This window comes from Pholcus phalangioides, unplaced genomic scaffold (assembly GCF_987345545.1).
Source record: "Pholcus phalangioides strain wild (caught in Gottingen) unplaced genomic scaffold, Ppha-v1.0 ptg000036l_1, whole genome shotgun sequence".
Taxonomy (NCBI): domain Eukaryota; kingdom Metazoa; phylum Arthropoda; class Arachnida; order Araneae; family Pholcidae; genus Pholcus; species Pholcus phalangioides.
The window spans coordinates 972,411-998,144 of NW_028301623.1; the positions used below are offsets into that span (position 1 = coordinate 972,411).

At 36.5% G+C, this 25,734-nt stretch overlaps 7 non-coding genes across 7 annotated transcripts; all 7 read left to right on the forward strand.

The window, feature by feature from the left end:
- Positions 1 to 3,145: 3,145 nt before the first annotated feature.
- LOC149065998 (U5 spliceosomal RNA) lies at positions 3,146 to 3,261 on the forward strand. Its single transcript, XR_016195576.1, has one exon. It is a non-coding gene; the product is annotated as a U5 spliceosomal RNA (small nuclear RNA).
- Positions 3,262 to 6,653: 3,392 nt separating this feature from the next.
- LOC149065999 (U5 spliceosomal RNA) lies at positions 6,654 to 6,769 on the forward strand. Its single transcript, XR_016195577.1, has one exon. It is a non-coding gene; the product is annotated as a U5 spliceosomal RNA (small nuclear RNA).
- Positions 6,770 to 10,161: 3,392 nt separating this feature from the next.
- Positions 10,162 to 10,277, forward strand: LOC149066000 (U5 spliceosomal RNA). The gene has a single exon (XR_016195578.1). It is a non-coding gene; the product is annotated as a U5 spliceosomal RNA (small nuclear RNA).
- A 3,304-nt stretch (positions 10,278 to 13,581) lies between these two features.
- LOC149066001 (U5 spliceosomal RNA) lies at positions 13,582 to 13,697 on the forward strand. Its single transcript, XR_016195579.1, has one exon. It is a non-coding gene; the product is annotated as a U5 spliceosomal RNA (small nuclear RNA).
- A 3,348-nt stretch (positions 13,698 to 17,045) lies between these two features.
- Positions 17,046 to 17,161, forward strand: LOC149066002 (U5 spliceosomal RNA). The gene has a single exon (XR_016195570.1). It is a non-coding gene; the product is annotated as a U5 spliceosomal RNA (small nuclear RNA).
- A 3,353-nt stretch (positions 17,162 to 20,514) lies between these two features.
- On the forward strand, positions 20,515 to 20,630 carry LOC149066003 (U5 spliceosomal RNA). The gene has a single exon (XR_016195580.1). It is a non-coding gene; the product is annotated as a U5 spliceosomal RNA (small nuclear RNA).
- Positions 20,631 to 24,019: 3,389 nt separating this feature from the next.
- LOC149066004 (U5 spliceosomal RNA) lies at positions 24,020 to 24,135 on the forward strand. The gene has a single exon (XR_016195581.1). It is a non-coding gene; the product is annotated as a U5 spliceosomal RNA (small nuclear RNA).
- The last annotated feature ends 1,599 nt before the right edge of the window (positions 24,136 to 25,734 follow it).

Consider the following 25,734-nt stretch of genomic DNA (forward strand, 5'->3'; position numbering starts at 1 on the left):
ACTTGAAGAATGTTAGCACATCTGTTACATTCAAGCCAACTTAGCTAATCCGCCAATTGGTTGCATTTATCAAGTTTTATAAACGAACTTTTATCAACTTTTTATAGTGTAATGCCGGATTTGAAGTTATATTTGTTATTTTTTTTCATCTCGTTGCTTTTTTGTCGAGTTTTTAATCGTTACCTTTGTTGATTTTTTTGACGTTATTTGATATGGCGAGTGGTGGAGCATCGAGTTGCTTCTTAGGATGTGAAAGAAGTTCAAGAACTGAATGGGCTCATTTCTTTCGCTTTCCGAAAGACAGCAGGTTAGCTTCAATTTCGGCCGGTAAAAGGTTGACCAAAGCTGGTTTTAAGACATGATATTTACCGTAGTGTGTGTGTGTGGAGGACCTAGCCTTGAAAGTGGAGTGTCAATCAAAATAGACATGGGCGTGGCTAAGCCAAGGTGCTCGCGCTTATTTCGCCTCTCACACTACAGTTTTTATTGCGCCTACCTTCAATGCATTGTGGGAACGCTTACTCTTTAACCAGCTTTGGTTCACCCCTCCTAAGCTGGCAATTTGACTTTTTTAATGGAGGCTTGGAACCTTATAAACTCCCTTCATTTTTTATATCAGTTATATTTTTGAACAATTTTTTCTTTATGGCCTTTTTATTTTTCTCTTTCAGTGGAACGGTTCTTAATGTTTTGTGTTCCAAGGAAAATAAATTTCACGGACCCTCTCCCGTGCCTATGAAATGAAGGCCACGAACTCCTTTAAAAAATTATACTCTGTATAGCAATGTAAAAACAATGAGTCAATTGTTTTTTCATACAAGCTCACGGCCCGCCGAAGTCTCTCTGAGGACCCCAAAGTAAGAGAAACACTGCAATGGGGGATAGGGTATCAAAGATCCCTGGTTTCAAAATTTAAGGAAGCAAAGCACAAAATAATGGTTGTAAAAAATATTATGGGACTATGAAGTTTCACTGAGGGAAATTAGGATTTCAGAGATGCTTTGACGGGGCATGGCCTAAGAAAGGTCGGGAACCACTGCGTCAGAGCCTCCACACATAGCTCCGCCATGGTTCTTCATTAGTCCTCACTTCTCAAGTAAATCAGTTCCACAGGCCGCCAACAGTATTTTTTCCCCCAAACTTTTTTTCCGTTCTTTGAATTTGAAGATCTCAACGAATCTTGCACTTATAAACGATGATTTTTTTGTCATCGGGAGAGACAGGGCAATAATATTTCTCATTGGCTTTTTTAAGCACAAAGTCTGCGTTTGAAAAGTAAATTTTTTTCATTTTAAATAACTATACAACCCCTTTGAACGATCGGTGATCGTTTTTAATTATTTATTTCTTTTTTTATCAATTAATCTCATTATTAGTTTTGTAAACTGGCAATAGTGAGTCGAATTCTAACCGTCGTGGTGACAAGTCGTACAACATGCATTTTGCTCGCGTATGTTTTGTGTACCAAATAAATATATTTGGCGTGGTATGTCGGTTCGTAATTGTGAGCAAGTGGCCGCGAAGCAAAGCTCCAAGAAATCAGCAGCCGTAAATAGTGAAGCGCCACCCTTGCAACATGAATGATGCATACGAGTTCTACACGCTATTTGGATATTTTCTTTAATTCAAAGTATGCCTCTAGGAACAACGTAAAATGGTCAATAGAGCCTGGGCTGTACACGGTATGAAATGAAATGATTCGCCAGTAAAATGCGTTGGGTACTGGAAAGTGGCAAACTGTAGGTACTAGTAGCCATGCACCCTTTTTAGATACGGTGTATATAAGTTGTAATATAGATTTGGTATATAGGCTTATGTATATCAGCTATATGGCTGAGAAGCAGTAAGTCTTTCGTCTTAGCTAAATGGCCGAGAAGCGACAATTTACTTGTCTCAGCCAAATGGCCTAGAAGTGACAATTTATATATCTTAGCCAAATGGTCGAGAAGCGACAATTTATTTATCTCAGCCACATGGCTGAGAAGTGACAATTTATTTATCTTAGTCAAATGGCCGAGATGCGACAGTTTATTTATCTTAGCCAAATGGCCGAGAAATGTCAAGTTATTCCGATTGGCCAAACTGCCGGGAAGCGGATTCACCTTAGCTATACGGCAGACAGTGGTAAGTGATTTATATCAGCTATATGGCTGAGAAGCCGTAAGTCTTTCATCTTAGCCAAATGGCCGAGAAGCGGCAATTTATATATCTCAGCCAAATGGGCGAGCAACAATTTGTCATTTATCTTAGCCAAATGCCAGAGAACCGACAATTTATTTATCTCAGCCAAATGGCCGAGAAGTGACAATTTTTTCATTTTATCCTCCTAAATACGGATTATCACTAAATTTTCCCAAAAAATTGTAATTTATTGTTTTAAATGCAATTTGCTAATTACTGCTGCAGTTGCTGAAGGGCGTGGAAATAAAGGGCCGCTGGTACAAATCTCAATAAACAAAAATATATTTCACGAAAAAAATATTCAAATGATCATTGACCATGTTTCGTTGAGAAAAATACGGTAAACCGGTATCTTTTATAAACGAATACGTTAAATTCGAGACATCACCCATTGTCATCAAAAACATTGTTAGAAGTAAGTAACCGTAATAAAAAATTTTAAAAAAAACATGTCAAACGTGACGTTAAATATGCGAGATGAATATTTATAATTTTTGCCATAATTATCATATAATTTATATTATGAAAACACTTTGTATTCGCGATTATATTACAAATTCAAATAAGTATCATTGAAAAAAAATGGGACAAATTTGTGGAATTACAGGAATATCTCTTAATACGAGACACAAGTGGTGCGTCATATTGTTTCAGACGTTTTACTGGTGCTTGTTTCCAGAAAGTTGAGAGACACTATTCTATACTTATTTCATATTCAAAACGATGTTTTCAATATGAATGTGCTGCCATCTAGGGAGAAGATGCTAGGCACATGTTCTTGATGAAACAAATAATTATAACATTTTTCAACAAAAAAGCAAAGATTTTATCCAGAAAACATGTAAAAAAACATAGACAATAAATAAAAATATTATAGTTATTTCCGTTTATGCAAAAATATATTGACGGTTAAACTTTTCTTCAGGCAACAATATTGATATAATTTCTCAAATCATAAATGCGTATGCTCTGGCTTCTCTTCAACCTTCGAGCTAATCTTTCGCCTTTTACTAAAGATTACCGTGGAGAGGAGCAACATAAATGAGCTTAAGGAAATTTTTGGGACCCCGAGAGGGGTTTATTATTGTTCATGTAGTGAAGTGGTGGGTCCGCGCCAGACCTATCTAGAGAAAGGCGTCATAGTTGCTATGGAAAAACAGGTCGCGAATTCCATATTTTGTCAGGTGCTCGCTCTTCTATCATTTTCGTCTTATTTTAAATTTCATCCTTAAATTTTATTTAATTTTCAAAAGGCCCTTCTAAGGATCAAATTTCTTTCTTGAGCCGGTATTACGCTATAAAAGTTTGACGAAAGTCTTTTATAAAACTTGAAGAATGTTAGCACATCTGTTACATTCAAGCCAACTTAGCTAATCCGCCAATTGGTTGCATTTATCAAGTTTTATAAACGAACTTTTATCAACTTTTTATAGTGTAATGCCGGATTTGAAGTTATATTTGTTATTTTTTTTCATCTCGTTGCTTTTTTGTCGAGTTTTTAATCGTTACCTTTGTTGATTTTTTTGACGTTATTTGATATGGCGAGTGGTGGAGCATCGAGTTGCTTCTTAGGATGTGAAAGAAGTTCAAGAACTGAATGGGCTCATTTCTTTCGCTTTCCGAAAGACAGCAGGTTAGCTTCAATTTCGGCCGGTAAAAGGTTGACCAAAGCTGGTTTTAAGACATGATATTTACCGTAGTGTGTGTGTGTGGAGGACCTAGCCTTGAAAGTGGAGTGTCAATCAAAATAGACATGGGCGTGGCTAAGCCAAGGTGCTCGCGCTTATTTCGCCTCTCACACTACAGTTTTTATTGCGCCTACCTTCAATGCATTGTGGGAACGCTTACTCTTTAACCAGCTTTGGTTCACCCCTCCTAAGCTGGCAATTTGACTTTTTTAATGGAGGCTTGGAACCTTATAAACTCCCTTCATTTTTTATATCAGTTATATTTTTGAACAATTTTTTCTTTATGGCCTTTTTATTTTTCTCTTTCAGTGGAACGGTTCTTAATGTTTTGTGTTCCAAGGAAAATAAATTTCACGGACCCTCTCCCGTGCCTATGAAATGAAGGCCACGAACTCCTTTAAAAAATTATACTCTGTATAGCAATGTAAAAACAATGAGTCAATTGTTTTTTCATACAAGCTCACGGCCCGCCGAAGTCTCTCTGAGGACCCCAAAGTAAGAGAAACACTGCAATGAGGGATAGGGTATCAAAGATCCCTGGTTTCAAAATTTAAGGAAGCAAAGCACAAAATAATGGTTGTAAAAAATATTATGGGACTATGAAGTTTCACTGAGGGAAATTAGGATTTCAGAGATGCTTTGACGGGGCATGGCCTAAGAAAGGTCGGGAACCACTGCGTCAGAGCCTCCACACATAGCTCCGCCATGGTTCTTCATTAGTCCTCACTTCTCAAGTAAATCAGTTCCACAGGCCGCCAACAGTATTTTTTCCCCCCAAACTTTTTTTCCGTTCTTTGAATTTGAAGATCTCAACGAATCTTGCACTTATAAACGATGATTTTTTTGTCATCGGGAGAGACAGGGCAATAATATTTCTCATTGGCTTTTTTAAGCACAAAGTCTGCGTTTGAAAAGTAAATTTTTTTCATTTTAAATAACTATACAACCCCTTTGAACGATCGGTGATCGTTTTTAATTATTTATTTCTTTTTTTATCAATTAATCTCATTATTAGTTTTGTAAACTGGCAATAGTGAGTCGAATTCTAACCGTCGTGGTGACAAGTCGTACAACATGCATTTTGCTCGCGTATGTTTTGTGTACCAAATAAATATATTTGGCGTGGTATGTCGGTTCGTAATTGTGAGCAAGTGGCCGCGAAGCAAAGCTCCAAGAAATCAGCAGCCGTAAATAGTGAAGCGCCACCCTTGCAACATGAATGATGCATACGAGTTCTACACGCTATTTGGATATTTTCTTTAATTCAAAGTATGCCTCTAGGAACAACGTAAAATGGTCAATAGAGCCTGGGCTGTACACGGTATGAAATGAAATGATTCGCCAGTAAAATGCGTTGGGTACTGGAAAGTGGCAAACTGTAGGTACTAGTAGCCATGCACCCTTTTTAGATACGGTGTATATAAGTTGTAATATAGATTTGGTATATAGGCTTATGTATATCAGCTATATGGCTGAGAAGCAGTAAGTCTTTCGTCTTAGCTAAATGGCCGAGAAGCGACAATTTACTTGTCTCAGCCAAATGGCCTAGAAGTGACAATTTATATATCTTAGCCAAATGGTCGAGAAGCGACAATTTATTTATCTCAGCCACATGGCTGAGAAGTGACAATTTATTTATCTTAGTCAAATGGCCGAGATGCGACAGTTTATTTATCTTAGCCAAATGGCCGAGAAATGTCAAGTTATTCCGATTGGCCAAACTGCCGGGAAGCGGATTCACCTTAGCTATACGGCAGACAGTGGTAAGTGATTTATATCAGCTATATGGCTGAGAAGCCGTAAGTCTTTCATCTTAGCCAAATGGCCGAGAAGCGGCAATTTATATATCTCAGCCAAATGGGCGAGCAACAATTTGTCATTTATCTTAGCCAAATGCCAGAGAACCGACAATTTATTTATCTCAGCCAAATGGCCGAGAAGTGACAATTTTTTCATTTTATCCTCCTAAATACGGATTATCACTAAATTTTCCCAAAAAATTGTAATTTATTGTTTTAAATGCAATTTGCTAATTACTGCTGCAGTTGCTGAAGGGCGTGGAAATAAAGGGCCGCTGGTACAAATCTCAATAAACAAAAATATATTTCACGAAAAAAATATTCAAATGATCATTGACCATGTTTCGTTGAGAAAAATACGGTAAACCGGTATCTTTTATAAACGAATACGTTAAATTCGAGACATCACCCATTGTCATCAAAAACATTGTTAGAAGTAAGTAACCGTAATAAAAATTTTTAAAAAAAACATGTCAAACGTGACGTTAAATATGCGAGATGAATATTTATAATTTTTGCCATAATTATCATATAATTTATATTATGAAAACACTTTGTATTCGCGATTATATTACAAATTCAAATAAGTATCATTGAAAAAAAATGGGACAAATTTGTGGAATTACAGGAATATCTCTTAATACGAGACACAAGTGGTGCGTCATATTGTTTCAGACGTTTTACTGGTGCTTGTTTCCAGAAAGTTGAGAGACACTATTCTATACTTATTTCATATTCAAAACGATGTTTTCAATATGAATGTGCTGCCATCTAGGGAGAAGATGCTAGGCACATGTTCTTGATGAAACAAATAATTATAACATTTTTCAACAAAAAAGCAAAGATTTTATCCAGAAAACATGTAAAAAAACATAGACAATAAATAAAAATATTATAGTTATTTCCGTTTATGCAAAAATATATTGACGGTTAAACTTTTCTTCAGGCAACAATATTGATATAATTTCTCAAATCATAAATGCGTATGCTCTGGCTTCTCTTCAACCTTCGAGCTAATCTTTCGCCTTTTACTAAAGATTACCGTGGAGAGGAGCAACATAAATGAGCTTAAGGAAATTTTTGGGACCCCGAGAGGGGTTTATTATTGTTCATGTAGTGAAGTGGTGGGTCCGCGCCAGACCTATCTAGAGAAAGGCGTCATAGTTGCTATGGAAAAACAGGTCGCGAATTCCATATTTTGTCAGGTGCTCGCTCTTCTATCATTTTCGTCTTATTTTAAATTTCATCCTTAAATTTTATTTAATTTTCAAAAGGCCCTTCTAAGGATCAAATTTCTTTCTTGAGCCGGTATTACGCTATAAAAGTTTGACGAAAGTCTTTTATAAAACTTGAAGAATGTTAGCACATCTGTTACATTCAAGCCAACTTAGCTAATCCGCCAATTGGTTGCATTTATCAAGTTTTATAAACGAACTTTTATCAACTTTTTATAGTGTAATGCCGGATTTGAAGTTATATTTGTTATTTTTTTTCATCTCGTTGCTTTTTTGTCGAGTTTTTAATCGTTACCTTTGTTGATTTTTTTGACGTTATTTGATATGGCGAGTGGTGGAGCATCGAGTTGCTTCTTAGGATGTGAAAGAAGTTCAAGAACTGAATGGGCTCATTTCTTTCGCTTTCCGAAAGACAGCAGGTTAGCTTCAATTTCGGCCGGTAAAAGGTTGACCAAAGCTGGTTTTAAGACATGATATTTACCGTAGTGTGTGTGTGTGGAGGACCTAGCCTTGAAAGTGGAGTGTCAATCAAAATAGACATGGGCGTGGCTAAGCCAAGGTGCTCGCGCTTATTTCGCCTCTCACACTACAGTTTTTATTGCGCCTACCTTCAATGCATTGTGGGAACGCTTACTCTTTAACCAGCTTTGGTTCACCCCTCCTAAGCTGGCAATTTGACTTTTTTAATGGAGGCTTGGAACCTTATAAACTCCCTTCATTTTTTATATCAGTTATATTTTTGAACAATTTTTTCTTTATGGCCTTTTTATTTTTCTCTTTCAGTGGAACGGTTCTTAATGTTTTGTGTTCCAAGGAAAATAAATTTCACGGACCCTCTCCCGTGCCTATGAAATGAAGGCCACGAACTCCTTTAAAAAATTATACTCTGTATAGCAATGTAAAAACAATGAGTCAATTGTTTTTTCATACAAGCTCACGGCCCGCCGAAGTCTCTCTGAGGACCCCAAAGTAAGAGAAACACTGCAATGAGGGATAGGGTATCAAAGATCCCTGGTTTCAAAATTTAAGGAAGCAAAGCACAAAATAATGGTTGTAAAAAATATTATGGGACTATGAAGTTTCACTGAGGGAAATTAGGATTTCAGAGATGCTTTGACGGGGCATGGCCTAAGAAAGGTCGGGAACCACTGCGTCAGAGCCTCCACACATAGCTCCGCCATGGTTCTTCATTAGTCCTCACTTCTCAAGTAAATCAGTTCCACAGGCCGCCAACAGTATTTTTTCCCCCCAAACTTTTTTTCCGTTCTTTGAATTTGAAGATCTCAACGAATCTTGCACTTATAAACGATGATTTTTTTGTCATCGGGAGAGACAGGGCAATAATATTTCTCATTGGCTTTTTTAAGCACAAAGTCTGCGTTTGAAAAGTAAATTTTTTTCATTTTAAATAACTATACAACCCCTTTGAACGATCGGTGATCGTTTTTAATTATTTATTTCTTTTTTTATCAATTAATCTCATTATTAGTTTTGTAAACTGGCAATAGTGAGTCGAATTCTAACCGTCGTGGTGACAAGTCGTACAACATGCATTTTGCTCGCGTATGTTTTGTGTACCAAATAAATATATTTGGCGTGGTATGTCGGTTCGTAATTGTGAGCAAGTGGCCGCGAAGCAAAGCTCCAAGAAATCAGCAGCCGTAAATAGTGAAGCGCCACCCTTGCAACATGAATGATGCATACGAGTTCTACACGCTATTTGGATATTTTCTTTAATTCAAAGTATGCCTCTAGGAACAACGTAAAATGGTCAATAGAGCCTGGGCTGTACACGGTATGAAATGAAATGATTCGCCAGTAAAATGCGTTGGGTACTGGAAAGTGGCAAACTGTAGGTACTAGTAGCCATGCACCCTTTTTAGATACGGTGTATATAAGTTGTAATATAGATTTGGTATATAGGCTTATGTATATCAGCTATATGGCTGAGAAGCAGTAAGTCTTTCGTCTTAGCTAAATGGCCGAGAAGCGACAATTTACTTGTCTCAGCCAAATGGCCTAGAAGTGACAATTTATATATCTTAGCCAAATGGTCGAGAAGCGACAATTTATTTATCTCAGCCACATGGCTGAGAAGTGACAATTTATTTATCTTAGTCAAATGGCCGAGATGCGACAGTTTATTTATCTTAGCCAAATGGCCGAGAAATGTCAAGTTATTCCGATTGGCCAAACTGCCGGGAAGCGGATTCACCTTAGCTATACGGCAGACAGTGGTAAGTGATTTATATCAGCTATATGGCTGAGAAGCCGTAAGTCTTTCATCTTAGCCAAATGGCCGAGAAGCGGCAATTTATATATCTCAGCCAAATGGGCGAGCAACAATTTGTCATTTATCTTAGCCAAATGCCAGAGAACCGACAATTTATTTATCTCAGCCAAATGGCCGAGAAGTGACAATTTTTTCATTTTATCCTCCTAAATACGGATTATCACTAAATTTTCCCAAAAAATTGTAATTTATTGTTTTAAATGCAATTTGCTAATTACTGCTGCAGTTGCTGAAGGGCGTGGAAATAAAGGGCCGCTGGTACAAATCTCAATAAACAAAAATATATTTCACGAAAAAAATATTCAAATGATCATTGACCATGTTTCGTTGAGAAAAATACGGTAAACCGGTATCTTTTATAAACGAATACGTTAAATTCGAGACATCACCCATTGTCATCAAAAACATTGTTAGAAGTAAGTAACCGTAATAAAAATTTTTAAAAAAAACATGTCAAACGTGACGTTAAATATGCGAGATGAATATTTATAATTTTTGCCATAATTATCATATAATTTATATTATGAAAACACTTTGTATTCGCGATTATATTACAAATTCAAATAAGTATCATTGAAAAAAAATGGGACAAATTTGTGGAATTACAGGAATATCTCTTAATACGAGACACAAGTGGTGCGTCATATTGTTTCAGACGTTTTACTGGTGCTTGTTTCCAGAAAGTTGAGAGACACTATTCTATACTTATTTCATATTCAAAACGATGTTTTCAATATGAATGTGCTGCCATCTAGGGAGAAGATGCTAGGCACATGTTCTTGATGAAACAAATAATTATAACATTTTTCAACAAAAAAGCAAAGATTTTATCCAGAAAACATGTAAAAAAACATAGACAATAAATAAAAATATTATAGTTATTTCCGTTTATGCAAAAATATATTGACGGTTAAACTTTTCTTCAGGCAACAATATTGATATAATTTCTCAAATCATAAATGCGTATGCTCTGGCTTCTCTTCAACCTTCGAGCTAATCTTTCGCCTTTTACTAAAGATTACCGTGGAGAGGAGCAACATAAATGAGCTTAAGGAAATTTTTGGGACCCCGAGAGGGGTTTATTATTGTTCATGTAGTGAAGTGGTGGGTCCGCGCCAGACCTATCTGGAGAAAGGCGTCATAGTTGCTATGGAAAAACAGGTCGCGAATTCCATATTTTGTCAGGTGCTCGCTCTTCTATCATTTTCGTCTTATTTTAAATTTCATCCTTTAATTTTATTTAATTTTCAAAAGGCCCTTCTAAGGATCAAATTTCTTTCTTGAGCCGGTATTACGCTATAAAAGTTTGACGAAAGTCTTTTATAAAACTTGAAGAATGTTAGCACATCTGTTACATTCAAGCCAACTTAGCTAATCCGCCAATTGGTTGCATTTATCAAGTTTTATAAACGAACTTTTATCAACTTTTTATAGTGTAATGCCGGATTTGAAGTTATATTTGTTATTTTTTTTCATCTCGTTGCTTTTTTGTCGAGTTTTTAATCGTTACCTTTGTTGATTTTTTTGACGTTATTTGATATGGCGAGTGGTGGAGCATCGAGTTGCTTCTTAGGATGTGAAAGAAGTTCAAGAACTGAATGGGCTCATTTCTTTCGCTTTCCGAAAGACAGCAGGTTAGCTTCAATTTCGGCCGGTAAAAGGTTGACCAAAGCTGGTTTTAAGACATGATATTTACCGTAGTGTGTGTGTGTGGAGGACCTAGCCTTGAAAGTGGAGTGTCAATCAAAATAGACATGGGCGTGGCTAAGCCAAGGTGCTCGCGCTTATTTCGCCTCTCACACTAGTTTTTATTGCGCCTACCTTCAATGCATTGTGGGAACGCTTACTCTTTAACCAGCTTTGGTTCACCCCTCCTAAGCTGGCAATTTGACTTTTTTAATGGAGGCTTGGAACCTTATAAACTCCCTTCATTTTTTATATCAGTTATATTTTTGAACAATTTTTTCTTTATGGCCTTTTTATTTTTCTCTTTCAGTGGAACGGTTCTTAATGTTTTGTGTTCCAAGGAAAATAAATTTCACGGACCCTCTCCCGTGCCTATGAAATGAAGGCCACGAACTCCTTTAAAAAATTATACTCTGTATAGCAATGTAAAAACAATGAGTCAATTGTTTTTTCATACAAGCTCACGGCCCGCCGAAGTCTCTCTGAGGACCCCAAAGTAAGAGAAACACTGCAATGGGGGATAGGGTATCAAAGATCCCTGGTTTCAAAATTTAAGGAAGCAAAGCACAAAATAATGGTTGTAAAAAATATTATGGGACTATGAAGTTTCACTGAGGGAAATTAGGATTTCAGAGATGCTTTGACGGGGCATGGCCTAAGAAAGGTCGGGAACCACTGCGTCAGAGCCTCCACACATAGCTCCGCCATGGTTCTTCATTAGTCCTCACTTCTCAAGTAAATCAGTTCCACAGGCCGCCAACAGTATTTTTTCCCCCAAACTTTTTTACCGTTCTTTGAATTTGAAGATCTCAACGAATCTTGCACTTATAAACGATGATTTTTTTGTCATCGGGAGAGACAGGGCAATAATATTTCTCATTGGCTTTTTTAAGCACAAAGTCTGCGTTTGAAAAGTAAATTTTTTTCATTTTAAATAACTATACAACCCCTTTGAACGATCGGTGATCGTTTTTAATTATTTATTTCTTTTTTTATCAATTAATCTCATTATTAGTTTTGTAAACTGGCAATAGTGAGTCGAATTCTAACCGTCGTGGTGACAAGTCGTACAACATGCATTTTGCTCGCGTATGTTTTGTGTACCAAATAAATATATTTGGCGTGGTATGTCGGTTCGTAATTGTGAGCAAGTGGCCGCGAAGCAAAGCTCCAAGAAATCAGCAGCCGTAAATAGTGAAGCGCCACCCTTGCAACATGAATGATGCATACGAGTTCTACACGCTATTTGGATATTTTCTTTAATTCAAAGTATGCCTCTAGGAACAACGTAAAATGGTCAATAGAGCCTGGGCTGTACACGGTATGAAATGAAATGATTCGCCAGTAAAATGCGTTGGGTACTGGAAAGTGGCAAACTGTAGGTACTAGTAGCCATGCACCCTTTTTAGATACGGTGTATATAAGTTGTAATATAGATTTAGTATATAGGCTTATGTATATCAGCTATATGGCTGAGAAGCAGTAAGTCTTTCGTCTTAGCTAAATGGCCGAGAAGCGACAATTTATTTCTCTCAGCCAAATGGCCTAGAAGTGACAATTTATATATCTAAGCCAAATGGTCGAGAAGCGACAATTTATTTATCTTAGTCAAATGGCCGAGATGCGACAGTTTATTTATCTTAGCCAAATGGCCGAGAAATGTCAAGTTATTATAGTGGTAAGTGATTTATATCAGCTATATGGCTGAGAAGCCGTAAGTCTTTCATCTTAGCCAAATGGCCGAGAAGCGGCAATTTATATATCTCAGCCAAATGGGCGAGCAACAATTTGTCATTTATCTTAGCCAAATGCCAGAGAACCGACAATTTATTTATCTCAGCCAAATGGCCGAGAAGTGACAATTTTTTCATTTTATCCTCCTAAATACGGATTATGACTAAATTTTCCCAAAAAATTGTAATTTATTGTTTTAAATGCAATTTGCTAATTACTGCTGCAGTTGCTGAAGGGCGTGGAAATGAAGGGCCGCTGGTACAAATCTCAATAAACAAAAATATATTTCACGAGAAAAATATTCAAATGATCATTGACCATGTTTCGTTGAGAAAAATACGGTAAACCGGTATCTTTTATAAACGAATACGTTAAATTCGAGACATCACCCATTGTCATCAAAAACATTGTTAGAAGTAAGTAACCGTAATAAAAATTTTTAAAAAAAACATGTCAAACGTGACGTTAAATATGCGAGATGAATATTTATAATTTTTGCCATAATTATCATATAATTTATATTATGAAAACACTTTGTATTCGCGATTATATTACAAATTCAAATAAGTATCATTGAAAAAAAATGGGACAAATTTGTGGAATTACAGGAATATCTCTTAATACGAGACACAAGTGGTGCGTCATATTGTTTCAGACGTTTTACTGGTGCTTGTTTCCAGAAAGTTGAGACACACTATTCTATACTTATTTCATATTCAAAACGATGTTTTCAATATGAATGTGCTGCCATCTAGGGAGAAGATGCTAGGCACATGTTCTTGATGAAACAAATAATTATAACATTTTTCAACAAAAAAGCAAAGATTTTATCCAGAAAACATGTAAAAAAACATAGACAATAAATAAAAATATTATAGTTATTTCCGTTTATGCAAAAATATATTGACGGTTAAACTTTTCTTCAGGCAACAATATTGATATAATTTCTCAAATCATAAATGCGTATGCTCTGGCTTCTCTTCAACCTTCGAGCTAATCTTTCGCCTTTTACTAAAGATTACCGTGGAGAGGAGCAACATAAATGAGCTTAAGGAAATTTTTGGGACCCCGAGAGGGGTTTATTATTGTTCGTGAAGTGGTGGGTCCGCGCCAGACCTATCTGGAGAAAGGCGTCATAGTTGCTATGGAAAAACAGGTCGCGAATTCCATATTTTGTCAGGTGCTCGCTCTTCTATCATTTTCGTCTTATTTTAAATTTCATCCTTTAATTTTATTTAATTTTCAAAAGGCCCTTCTAAGGATCAAATTTCTTTCTTGAGCCGGTATTACGCTATAAAAGTTTGACGAAAGTCTTTTATAAAACTTGAAGAATGTTAGCACATCTGTTACATTCAAGCCAACTTAGCTAATCCGCCAATTGGTTGCATTTATCAAGTTTTATAAACGAACTTTTATCAACTTTTTATAGTGTAATGCCGGATTTGAAGTTATATTTGTTATTTTTTTTCATCTCGTTGCTTTTTTGTCGAGTTTTTAATCGTTACCTTTGTTGATTTTTTTGACGTTATTTGATATGGCGAGTGGTGGAGCATCGAGTTGCTTCTTAGGATGTGAAAGAAGTTCAAGAACTGAATGGGCTCATTTCTTTCGCTTTCCGAAAGACAGCAGGTTAGCTTCAATTTCGGCCGGTAAAAGGTTGACCAAAGCTGGTTTTAAGACATGATATTTACCGTAGTGTGTGTGTGTGGAGGACCTAGCCTTGAAAGTGGAGTGTCAATCAAAATAGACATGGGCGTGGCTAAGCCAAGGTGCTCGCGCTTATTTCGCCTCTCACACTAGTTTTTATTGCGCCTACCTTCAATGCATTGTGGGAACGCTTACTCTTTAACCAGCTTTGGTTCACCCCTCCTAAGCTGGCAATTTGACTTTTTTAATGGAGGCTTGGAACCTTATAAACTCCCTTCATTTTTTATATCAGTTATATTTTTGAACAATTTTTTCTTTATGGCCTTTTTATTTTTCTCTTTCAGTGGAACGGTTCTTAATGTTTTGTGTTCCAAGGAAAATAAATTTCACGGACCCTCTCCCGTGCCTATGAAATGAAGGCCACGAACTCCTTTAAAAAATTATACTCTGTATAGCAATGTAAAAGCAATGAGTCAATTGTTTTTTCATACAAGCTCACGGCCCGCCGAAGTCTCTCTGAGGACCCCAAAGTAAGAGAAACACTGCAATGGGGGATAGGGTATCAAAGATCCCTGGTTTCAAAATTTAAGGAAGCAAAGCACAAAATAATGGTTGTAAAAAATATTATGGGACTATGAAGTTTCACTGAGGGAAATTAGGATTTCAGAGATGCTTTGACGGGGCATGGCCTAAGAAAGGTCGGGAACCACTGCGTCAGAGCCTCCACACATAGCTCCGCCATGGTTCTTCATTAGTCCTCACTTCTCAAGTAAATCAGTTCCACAGGCCGCCAACAGTATTTTTTCCCCCAAACTTTTTTTCCGTTCTTTGAATTTGAAGATCTCAACGAATCTTGCACTTATAAACGATGATTTTTTTGTCATCGGGAGAGACAGGGCAATAATATTTCTCATTGGCTTTTTTAAGCACAAAGTCTGCGTTTGAAAAGTAAATTTTTTTCATTTTAAATAACTATACAACCCCTTTGAACGATCGGTGATCGTTTTTAATTATTTATTTCTTTTTTTATCAATTAATCTCATTATTAGTTTTGTAAACTGGCAATAGTGAGTCGAATTCTAACCGTCGTGGTGACAAGTCGTACAACATGCATTTTGCTCGCGTATGTTTTGTGTACCAAATAAATATATTTGGCGTGGTATGTCGGTTCGTAATTGTGAGCAAGTGGCCGCGAAGCAAAGCTCCAAGAAATCAGCAGCCGTAAATAGTGAAGCGCCACCCTTGCAACATGAATGATGCATACGAGTTCTACACGCTATTTGGATATTTTCTTTAATTCAAAGTATGCCTCTAGGAACAACGTAAAATGGTCAATAGAGCCTGGGCTGTACACGGTATGAAATGAAATGATTCGCCAGTAAAATGCGTTGGGTACTGGAAAGTGGCAAACTGTAGGTACTAGTAGCCATGCACCCTTTTTAGATACGGTGTATATAAGTTGTAATATAGATTTAGTATATAGGCTTATGTATATCAGCTATATGGCTGAGAAGCAGTAAGTCTTTCGTCTTAGCTAAATGGCCGAGAAGCGACAATTTATTTCTCTCAGCCAAATGGCCTAGAAGTGACAATTTATATATCTTAGCCAAATGGTCGAGAAGCGACAATTTATTTATCTTAGTCAAATGGCCGAGATGCGACAGTTTATTTATCTTAGCCAAATGGCCGAGAAATGTCAAGTTATTCCGATTGGCCAAACTGCCGGGAAGCGGATTCACCTTAGCTATACGGCAGACAGTGGTAAGTGATTTATATCAGCTATATGGCTGAGAAGCCGTAAGTCTTTCATCTTAGCCAAATGGCCGAGAAGCGGCAATTTATATATCTCAGCCAAATGGGCGAGCAACAATTTGTCATTTATCTTAGCCAAATGCCAGAGAACCGACAATTTATTTATCTCAGCCAAATGGCCGAGAAGTGACAATTTTTTCATTTTATCCTCCTAAATACGGATTATCACTAAATTTTCCCAAAAAATTGTAATTTATTGTTTTAAATGCAATTTGCTAATTACTGCTGCAGTTGCTGAAGGGCGTGGAAATAAAGGGCCGCTGGTACAAATCTCAATAAACAAAAATATATTTCACGAAAAAAATATTCAAATGATCATTGACCATGTTTCGTTGAGAAAAATACGGTAAACCGGTATCTTTTATAAACGAATACGTTAAATTCGAGACATCACCCATTGTCATCAAAAACATTGTTAGAAGTAAGTAACCGTAATAAAAATTTTTAAAAAAAACATGTCAAACGTGACGTTAAATATGCGAGATGAATATTTATAATTTTTGCCATAATTATCATATAATTTATATTATGAAAACACTTTGTATTCGCGATTATATTACAAATTCAAATAAGTATCATTGAAAAAAAATGGGACAAATTTGTGGAATTACAGGAATATCTCTTAATACGAGACACAAGTGGTGCGTCATATTGTTTCAGACGTTTTACTGGTGCTTGTTTCCAGAAAGTTGAGAGACACTATTCTATACTTATTTCATATTCAAAACGATGTTTTCAATATGAATGTGCTGCCATCTAGGGAGAAGATGCTAGGCACATGTTCTTGATGAAACAAATAATTATAACATTTTTCAACAAAAAAGCAAAGATTTTATCCAGAAAACATGTAAAAAAACATAGACAATAAATAAAAATATTATAGTTATTTCCGTTTATGCAAAAATATATTGACGGTTAAACTTTTCTTCAGGCAACAATATTGATATAATTTCTCAAATCATAAATGCGTATGCTCTGGCTTCTCTTCAACCTTCGAGCTAATCTTTCGCCTTTTACTAAAGATTACCGTGGAGAGGAGCAACATAAATGAGCTTAAGGAAATTTTTGGGACCCCGAAAGGGGTTTATTATTGTTCATGTAGTGAAGTGTTGGTTCCGCGCCAGACCTATCTAGAGAAAGGCGTCATAGTTGCTATGGAAAAACAGGTCGCGAATTCCATATTTTGTCAGGTGCTCGCTCTTCTATCATTTTCGTCTTATTTTAAATTTCATCCTTAAATTTTATTTAATTTTCAAAAGGCCCTTCTAAGGATCAAATTTCTTTCTTGAGCCGGTATTACGCTATAAAAGTTTGACGAAAGTCTTTTATAAAACTTGAAGAATGTTAGCACATCTGTTACATTCAAGCCAACTTAGCTAATCCGCCAATTGGTTGCATTTATCAAGTTTTATAAACGAACTTTTATCAACTTTTTATAGTGTAATGCCGGATTTGAAGTTATATTTGTTATTTTTTTTCATCTCGTTGCTTTTTTGTCGAGTTTTTAATCGTTACCTTTGTTGATTTTTTTGACGTTATTTGATATGGCGAGTGGTGGAGCATCGAGTTGCTTCTTAGGATGTGAAAGAAGTTCAAGAACTGAATGGGCTCATTTCTTTCGCTTTCCGAAAGACAGCAGGTTAGCTTCAATTTCGGCCGGTAAAAGGTTGACCAAAGCTGGTTTTAAGACATGATATTTACCGTAGTGTGTGTGTGTGGAGGACCTAGCCTTGAAAGTGGAGTGTCAATCAAAATAGACATGGGCGTGGCTAAGCCAAGGTGCTCGCGCTTATTTCGCCTCTCACACTAGTTTTTATTGCGCCTACCTTCAATGCATTGTGGGAACGCTTACTCTTTAACCAGCTTTGGTTCACCCCTCCTAAGCTGGCAATTTGACTTTTTTAATGGAGGCTTGGTACCTTATAAACTCCCTTCATTTTTTATATCAGTTATATTTTTGAACAATTTTTTCTTTATGGCCTTTTTATTTTTCTCTTTCAGTGGAACGGTTCTTAATGTTTTGTGTTCCAAGGAAAATAAATTTCACGGACCCTCTCCCGTGCCTATGAAATGAAGGCCACGAACTCCTTTAAAAAATTATACTCTGTATAGCAATGTAAAAACAATGAGTCAATTGTTTTTTCATACAAGCTCACGGCCCGCCGAAGTCTCTCTGAGGACCCCAAAGTAAGAGAAACACTGCAATGGGGGATAGGGTATCAAAGATCCCTGGTTTCAAAATTTAAGGAAGCAAAGCACAAAATAATGGTTGTAAAAAATATTATGGGACTATGAAGTTTCACTGAGGGAAATTAGGATTTCAGAGATGCTTTGACGGGGCATGGCCTAAGAAAGGTCGGGAACCACTGCGTCAGAGCCTCCACACATAGCTCCGCCATGGTTCTTCATTAGTCCTCACTTCTCAAGTAAATCAGTTCCACAGGCCGCCAACAGTATTTTTTCCCCCAAACTTTTTTTCCGTTCTTTGAATTTGAAGATCTCAACGAATCTTGCACTTATAAACGATGATTTTTTTGTCATCGGGAGAGACAGGGCAATAATATTTCTCATTGGCTTTTTTAAGCACAAAGTCTGCGTTTGAAAAGTAAATTTTTTTCATTTTAAATAACTATACAACCCCTTTGAACGATCGGTGATCGTTTTTAATTATTTATTTCTTTTTTTATCAATTAATCTCATTATTAGTTTTGTAAACTGGCAATAGTGAGTCGAATTCTAACCGTCGTGGTGACAAGTCGTACAACATGCATTTTGCTCGCGTATGTTTTGTGTACCAAATAAATATATTTGGCGTGGTATGTCGGTTCGTAATTGTGAGCAAGTGGCCGCGAAGCAAAGCTCCAAGAAATCAGCAGCCGTAAATAGTGAAGCGCCACCCTTGCAACATGAATGATGCATACGAGTTCTACACGCTATTTGGATATTTTCTTTAATTCAAAGTATGCCTCTAGGAACAACGTAAAATGGTCAATAGAGCCTGGGCTGTACACGGTATGAAATGAAATGATTCGCCAGTAAAATGCGTTGGGTACTGGAAAGTGGCAAACTGTAGGTACTAGTAGCCATGCACCCTTTTTAGATACGGTGTATATAAGTTGTAATATAGATTTAGTATATAGGCTTATGTATATCAGCTATATGGCTGAGAAGCAGTAAGTCTTTCGTCTTAGCTAAATGGCCGAGAAGCGACAATTTATTTCTCTCAGCCAAATGGCCTAGAAGTGACAATTTATATATCTTAGCCAAATGGTCGAGAAGCGACAATTTATTTATCTTAGTCAAATGGCCGAGATGCGACAGTTTATTTATCTTAGCCAAATGGCCGAGAAATGTCAAGTTATTCCGATTGGCCAAACTGCCGGGAAGCGGATTCACCTTAGCTATACGGCAGACAGTGGTAAGTGATTTATATCAGCTATATGGCTGAGAAGCCGTAAGTCTTTCATCTTAGCCAAATGGCCGAGAAGCGGCAATTTATATATCTCAGCCAAATGGGCGAGCAACAATTTGTCATTTATCTTAGCCAAATGCCAGAGAACCGACAATTTATTTATCTCAGCCAAATGGCCGAGAAGTGACAATTTTTTCATTTTATCCTCCTAAATACGGATTATGACTAAATTTTCCCAAAAAATTGTAATTTATTGTTTTAAATGCAATTTGCTAATTACTGCTGCAGTTGCTGAAGGGCGTGGAAATGAAGGGCCGCTGGTACAAATCTCAATAAACAAAAATATATTTCACGAGAAAAATATTCAAATGATCATTGACCATGTTTCGTTGAGAAAAATACGGTAAACCGGTATCTTTTATAAACGAATACGTTAAATTCGAGACATCACCCATTGTCATCAAAAACATTGTTAGAAGTAAGTAACCGTAATAAAAATTTTTAAAAAAAACATGTCAAACGTGACGTTAAATATGCGAGATGAATATTTATAATTTTTGCCATAATTATCATATAATTTATATTATGAAAACACTTTGTATTCGCGATTATATTACAAATTCAAATAAGTATCATTGAAAAAAAATGGGACAAATTTGTGGAATTACAGGAATATCTCTTAATACGAGACACAAGTGGTGCGTCATATTGTTTCAGACGTTTTACTGGTGCTTGTTTCCAGAAAGTTGAGAGACACTATTCTATACTTATTTCATATTCAAAACGATGTTTTCAATATGAATGTGCTGCCATCTAGGGAGAAGATGCTAGGCACATGTTCTTGATGAAACAAATAATTATAACATTTTTCAACAAAAAAGCAAAGATTTTATCCAGAAAACATGTAAAAAAACATAGACAATAAATAAAAATATTATAGTTATTTCCGTTTATGCAAAAATATATTGACGGTTAAACTTTTCTTCAGGCAACAATATTGATATAATTTCTCAAATCATAAATGCGTATGCTCTGGCTTCTCTTCAACCTTCGAGCTAATCTTTCGCCTTTTACTAAAGATTACCGTGGAGAGGAGCAACATAAATGAGCTTAAGGAAATTTTTGGGACCCCGAGAGGGGTTTATTATTGTTCATGTAGTGAAGTGGTGGGTCCGCGCCAGACCTATCTAGAGAAAGGCGTCATAGTTGCTATGGAAAAACAGGTCGCGAATTCCATATTTTGTCAGGTGCTCGCTCTTCTATCATTTTCGTCTTATTTTAAATTTCATCCTTTAATTTTATTTAATTTTCAAAAGGCCCTTCTAAGGATCAAATTTCTTTCTTGAGCCGCTTTTACGCTATAAAAGTTTGACGAAAGTCTTTTATAAAACTTGAAGAATGTTAGCACATCTGTTACATTCAAGCCAACTTAGCTAATCCGCCAATTGGTTGCATTTATCAAGTTTTATAAACGAACTTTTATCAACTTTTTATAGTGTAATGCCGGATTTGAAGTTATATTTGTTATTTTTTTTCATCTCGTTGCTTTTTTGTCGAGTTTTTAATCGTTACCTTTGTTGATTTTTTTGACGTTATTTGATATGGCGAGTGGTGGAGCATCGAGTTGCTTCTTAGGATGTGAAAGAAGTTCAAGAACTGAATGGGCTCATTTCTTTCGCTTTCCGAAAGACAGCAGGTTAGCTTCAATTTCGGCCGGTAAAAGGTTGACCAAAGCTGGTTTTAAGACATGATATTTACCGTAGTGTGTGTGTGTGGAGGACCTAGCCTTGAAAGTGGAGTGTCAATCAAAATAGACATGGGCGTGGCTAAGCCAAGGTGCTCGCGCTTATTTCGCCTCTCACACTAGTTTTTATTGCGCCTACCTTCAATGCATTGTGGGAACGCTTACTCTTTAACCAGCTTTGGTTCACCCCTCCTAAGCTGGCAATTTGACTTTTTTAATGGAGGCTTGGAACCTTATAAACTCCCTTCATTTTTTATATCAGTTATATTTTTAAACAATTTTTTCTTTATGACCTTTTTATTTTTCTCTTTCAGTGGAACGGTTCTTAATGTTTTGTGTTCCAAGGAAAATAAATTTCACGGACCCTCTCCCGTGCCTATGAAATGAAGGCCACGAACTCCTTTAAAAAATTATACTCTGTATAGCAATGTAAAAACAATGAGTCAATTGTTTTTTCATACAAGCTCACGGCCCGCCGAAGTCTCTCTGAGGACCCCAAAGTAAGAGAAACACTGCAATGGGGGATAGGGTATCAAAGATCCCTGGTTTCAAAATTTAAGGAAGCAAAGCACAAAATAATGGTTGTAAAAAATATTATGGGACTATGAAGTTTCACTGAGGGAAATTAGGATTTCAGAGATGCTTTGACGGGGCATGGCCTAAGAAAGGTCGGGAACCACTGCGTCAGAGCCTCCACACATAGCTCCGCCATGGTTCTTCATTAGTCCTCACTTCTCAAGTAAATCAGTTCCACAGGCCGCCAACAGTATTTTTTCCCCCAAACTTTTTTTCCGTTCTTTGAATTTGAAGATCTCAACGAATCTTGCACTTATAAACGATGATTTTTTTGTCATCGGGAGAGACAGGGCAATAATATCTCTCATTGGCTTTTTTAAGCACAAAGTCTGCGTTTGAAAAGTAAATTTTTTTCATTTTAAATAACTATACAACCCCTTTGAACGATCGGTGATCGTTTTTAATTATTTATTTCTTTTTTTATCAATTAATCTCATTATTAGTTTTGTAAACTGGCAATAGTGAGTCGAATTCTAACCGTCGTGGTGACAAGTCGTACAACATGCATTTTTCTCGCGTATGTTTTGTGTACCAAATAAATATATTTGGCGTGGTATGTCGGTTCGTAATTGTGAGCAAGTGGCCGCGAAGCAAAGCTCCAAGAAATCAGCAGCCGTAAATAGTGAAGCGCCACCCTTGCAACATGAATGATGCATACGAGTTCTACACGCTATTTGGATATTTTCTTTAATTCAAAGTATGCCTCTAGGAACAACGTAAAATGGTCAATAGAGCCTGGGCTGTACACGGTATGAAATGAAATGATTCGCCAGTAAAATGCGTTGGGTACTGGAAAGTGGCAAACTGTAGGTACTAGTAGCCATGCACCCTTTTTAGATACGGTGTATATAAGTTGTAATATAGATTTGGTATATAGGCTTATGTATATCAGCTATATGGCTGAGAAGCAGTAAGTCTTTCGTCTTAGCTAAATGGCCGAGAAGCGACAATTTATTTCTCTCAGCCAAATGGCCTAGAAGTGACAATTTATATATCTTAGCCAAATGGTCGAGAAGCGACAATTTATTTATCTCAGCCACATGGCTGAGAAGTGACAATTTATTTATCTTAGTCAAATGGCCGAGATGCGACAGTTTATTTATCTTAGCCAAATGGCCGAGAAATGTCAAGTTATTCCGATTGGCCAAACTGCCGGGAAGCGGATTCACCTTAGCTATACGGCAGACAGTGGTAAGTGATTTATATCAGCTATATGGCTGAGAAGCCGTAAGTCTTTCATCTTAGCCAAATGGCCGAGAAGCGGCAATTTATATATCTCAGCCAAATGGGCGAGCAACAATTTGTCATTTATCTTAGCCAAATGCCAGAGAACCGACAATTTATTTATCTCAGCCAAATGGCCGAGAAGTGACAATTTTTTCATTTTATCCCCCTAAATACGGATTATCACTAAATTTTCCCAAAAAATTGTAATTTATTGTTTTAAATGCAATTTGCTAATTACTGCTGCAGTTGCTGAAGGGCGTGGAAATAAAGGGCCGCTGGTACAAATCTCAATAAACAAAAATATATTTCACGAAAAAAATATTCAAATGATCATTGACCATGTTTCGTTGAGAAAAATACGGTAAACCGGTATCTTTTATAAACGAATACGTTAAATTCGAGACATCACCCATTGTCATCAAAAACATTGTTAGAAGTAAGTAACCGTAATAAAAATTTTAAAAAGAAACATGTCAAACGTGACGTTAAATATGCGAGATGAATATTTATAATTTTTGCCATAATTATCATATAATTTATATTATGAAAACACTTTGTATTCGCGATTATATTACAAATTCAAATAAGTATCATTGAAAAAAAATGGGACAAATTTGTGGAATTACAGGAATATCTCTTAATACGAGACACAAGTGGTGCGTCATATTGTTTCAGACGTTTTACTGGTGCTTGTTTCCAGAAAGTTGAGAGACACTATTCTATACTTATTTCATATTCAAAACGATGTTTTCAATATGAATGTGCTGCCATCTAGGGAGAAGATGCTAGGCACATGTTCTTGATGAAACAAATAATTATAACATTTTTCAACAAAAAAGCAAAGATTTTATCCAGAAAACATGTAAAAAAACATAGACAATAAATAAAAATATTATAGTTATTTCCGTTTATGCAAAAATATATTGACGGTTAAACTTTTCTTCAGGCAACAATATTGATATAATTTCTCAAATCATAAATGCGTATGCTCTGGCTTCTCTTCAACCTTCGAGCTAATCTTTCGCCTTTTACTAAAGATTACCGTGGAGAGGAGCAACATAAATGAGCTTAAGGAAATTTTTGGGACCCCGAAAGGGGTTTATTATTGTTCATGTAGTGAAGTGTTGGTTCCGCGCCAGACCTATCTAGAGAAAGGCGTCATAGTTGCTATGGAAAAACAGGTCGCGAATTCCATATTTTGTCAGGTGCTCGCTCTTCTATCATTTTCGTCTTATTTTAAATTTCATCCTTAAATTTTATTTAATTTTCAAAAGGCCCTTCTAAGGATCAAATTTCTTTCTTGAGCCGGTATTACGCTATAAAAGTTTGACGAAAGTCTTTTATAAAACTTGAAGAATGTTAGCACATCTGTTACATTCAAGCCAACTTAGCTAATCCGCCAATTGGTTGCATTTATCAAGTTTTATAAACGAACTTTTATCAACTTTTTATAGTGTAATGCCGGATTTGAAGTTATATTTGTTATTTTTTTTCATCTCGTTGCTTTTTTGTCGAGTTTTTAATCGTTACCTTTGTTGATTTTTTTGACGTTATTTGATATGGCGAGTGGTGGAGCATCGAGTTGCTTCTTAGGATGTGAAAGAAGTTCAAGAACTGAATGGGCTCATTTCTTTCGCTTTCCGAAAGACAGCAGGTTAGCTTCAATTTCGGCCGGTAAAAGGTTGACCAAAGCTGGTTTTAAGACATGATATTTACCGTAGTGTGTGTGTGTGGAGGACCTAGCCTTGAAAGTGGAGTGTCAATCAAAATAGACATGGGCGTGGCTAAGCCAAGGTGCTCGCGCTTATTTCGCCTCTCACACTAGTTTTTATTGCGCCTACCTTCAATGCATTGTGGGAACGCTTACTCTTTAACCAGCTTTGGTTCACCCCTCCTAAGCTGGCAATTTGACTTTTTTAATGGAGGCTTGGTACCTTATAAACTCCCTTCATTTTTTATATCAGTTATATTTTTGAACAATTTTTTCTTTATGGCCTTTTTATTTTTCTCTTTCAGTGGAACGGTTCTTAATGTTTTGTGTTCCAAGGAAAATAAATTTCACGGACCCTCTCCCGTGCCTATGAAATGAAGGCCACGAACTCCTTTAAAAAATTATACTCTGTATAGCAATGTAAAAACAATGAGTCAATTGTTTTTTCATACAAGCTCACGGCCCGCCGAAGTCTCTCTGAGGACCCCAAAGTAAGAGAAACACTGCAATGGGGGATAGGGTATCAAAGATCCCTGGTTTCAAAATTTAAGGAAGCAAAGCACAAAATAATGGTTGTAAAAAATATTATGGGACTATGAAGTTTCACTGAGGGAAATTAGGATTTCAGAGATGCTTTGACGGGGCATGGCCTAAGAAAGGTCGGGAACCACTGCGTCAGAGCCTCCACACATAGCTCCGCCATGGTTCTTCATTAGTCCTCACTTCTCAAGTAAATCAGTTCCACAGGCCGCCAACAGTATTTTTTCCCCCAAACTTTTTTTCCGTTCTTTGAATTTGAAGATCTCAACGAATCTTGCACTTATAAACGATGATTTTTTTGTCATCGGGAGAGACAGGGCAATAATATTTCTCATTGGCTTTTTTAAGCACAAAGTCTGCGTTTGAAAAGTAAATTTTTTTCATTTTAAATAACTATACAACCCCTTTGAACGATCGGTGATCGTTTTTAATTATTTATTTCTTTTTTT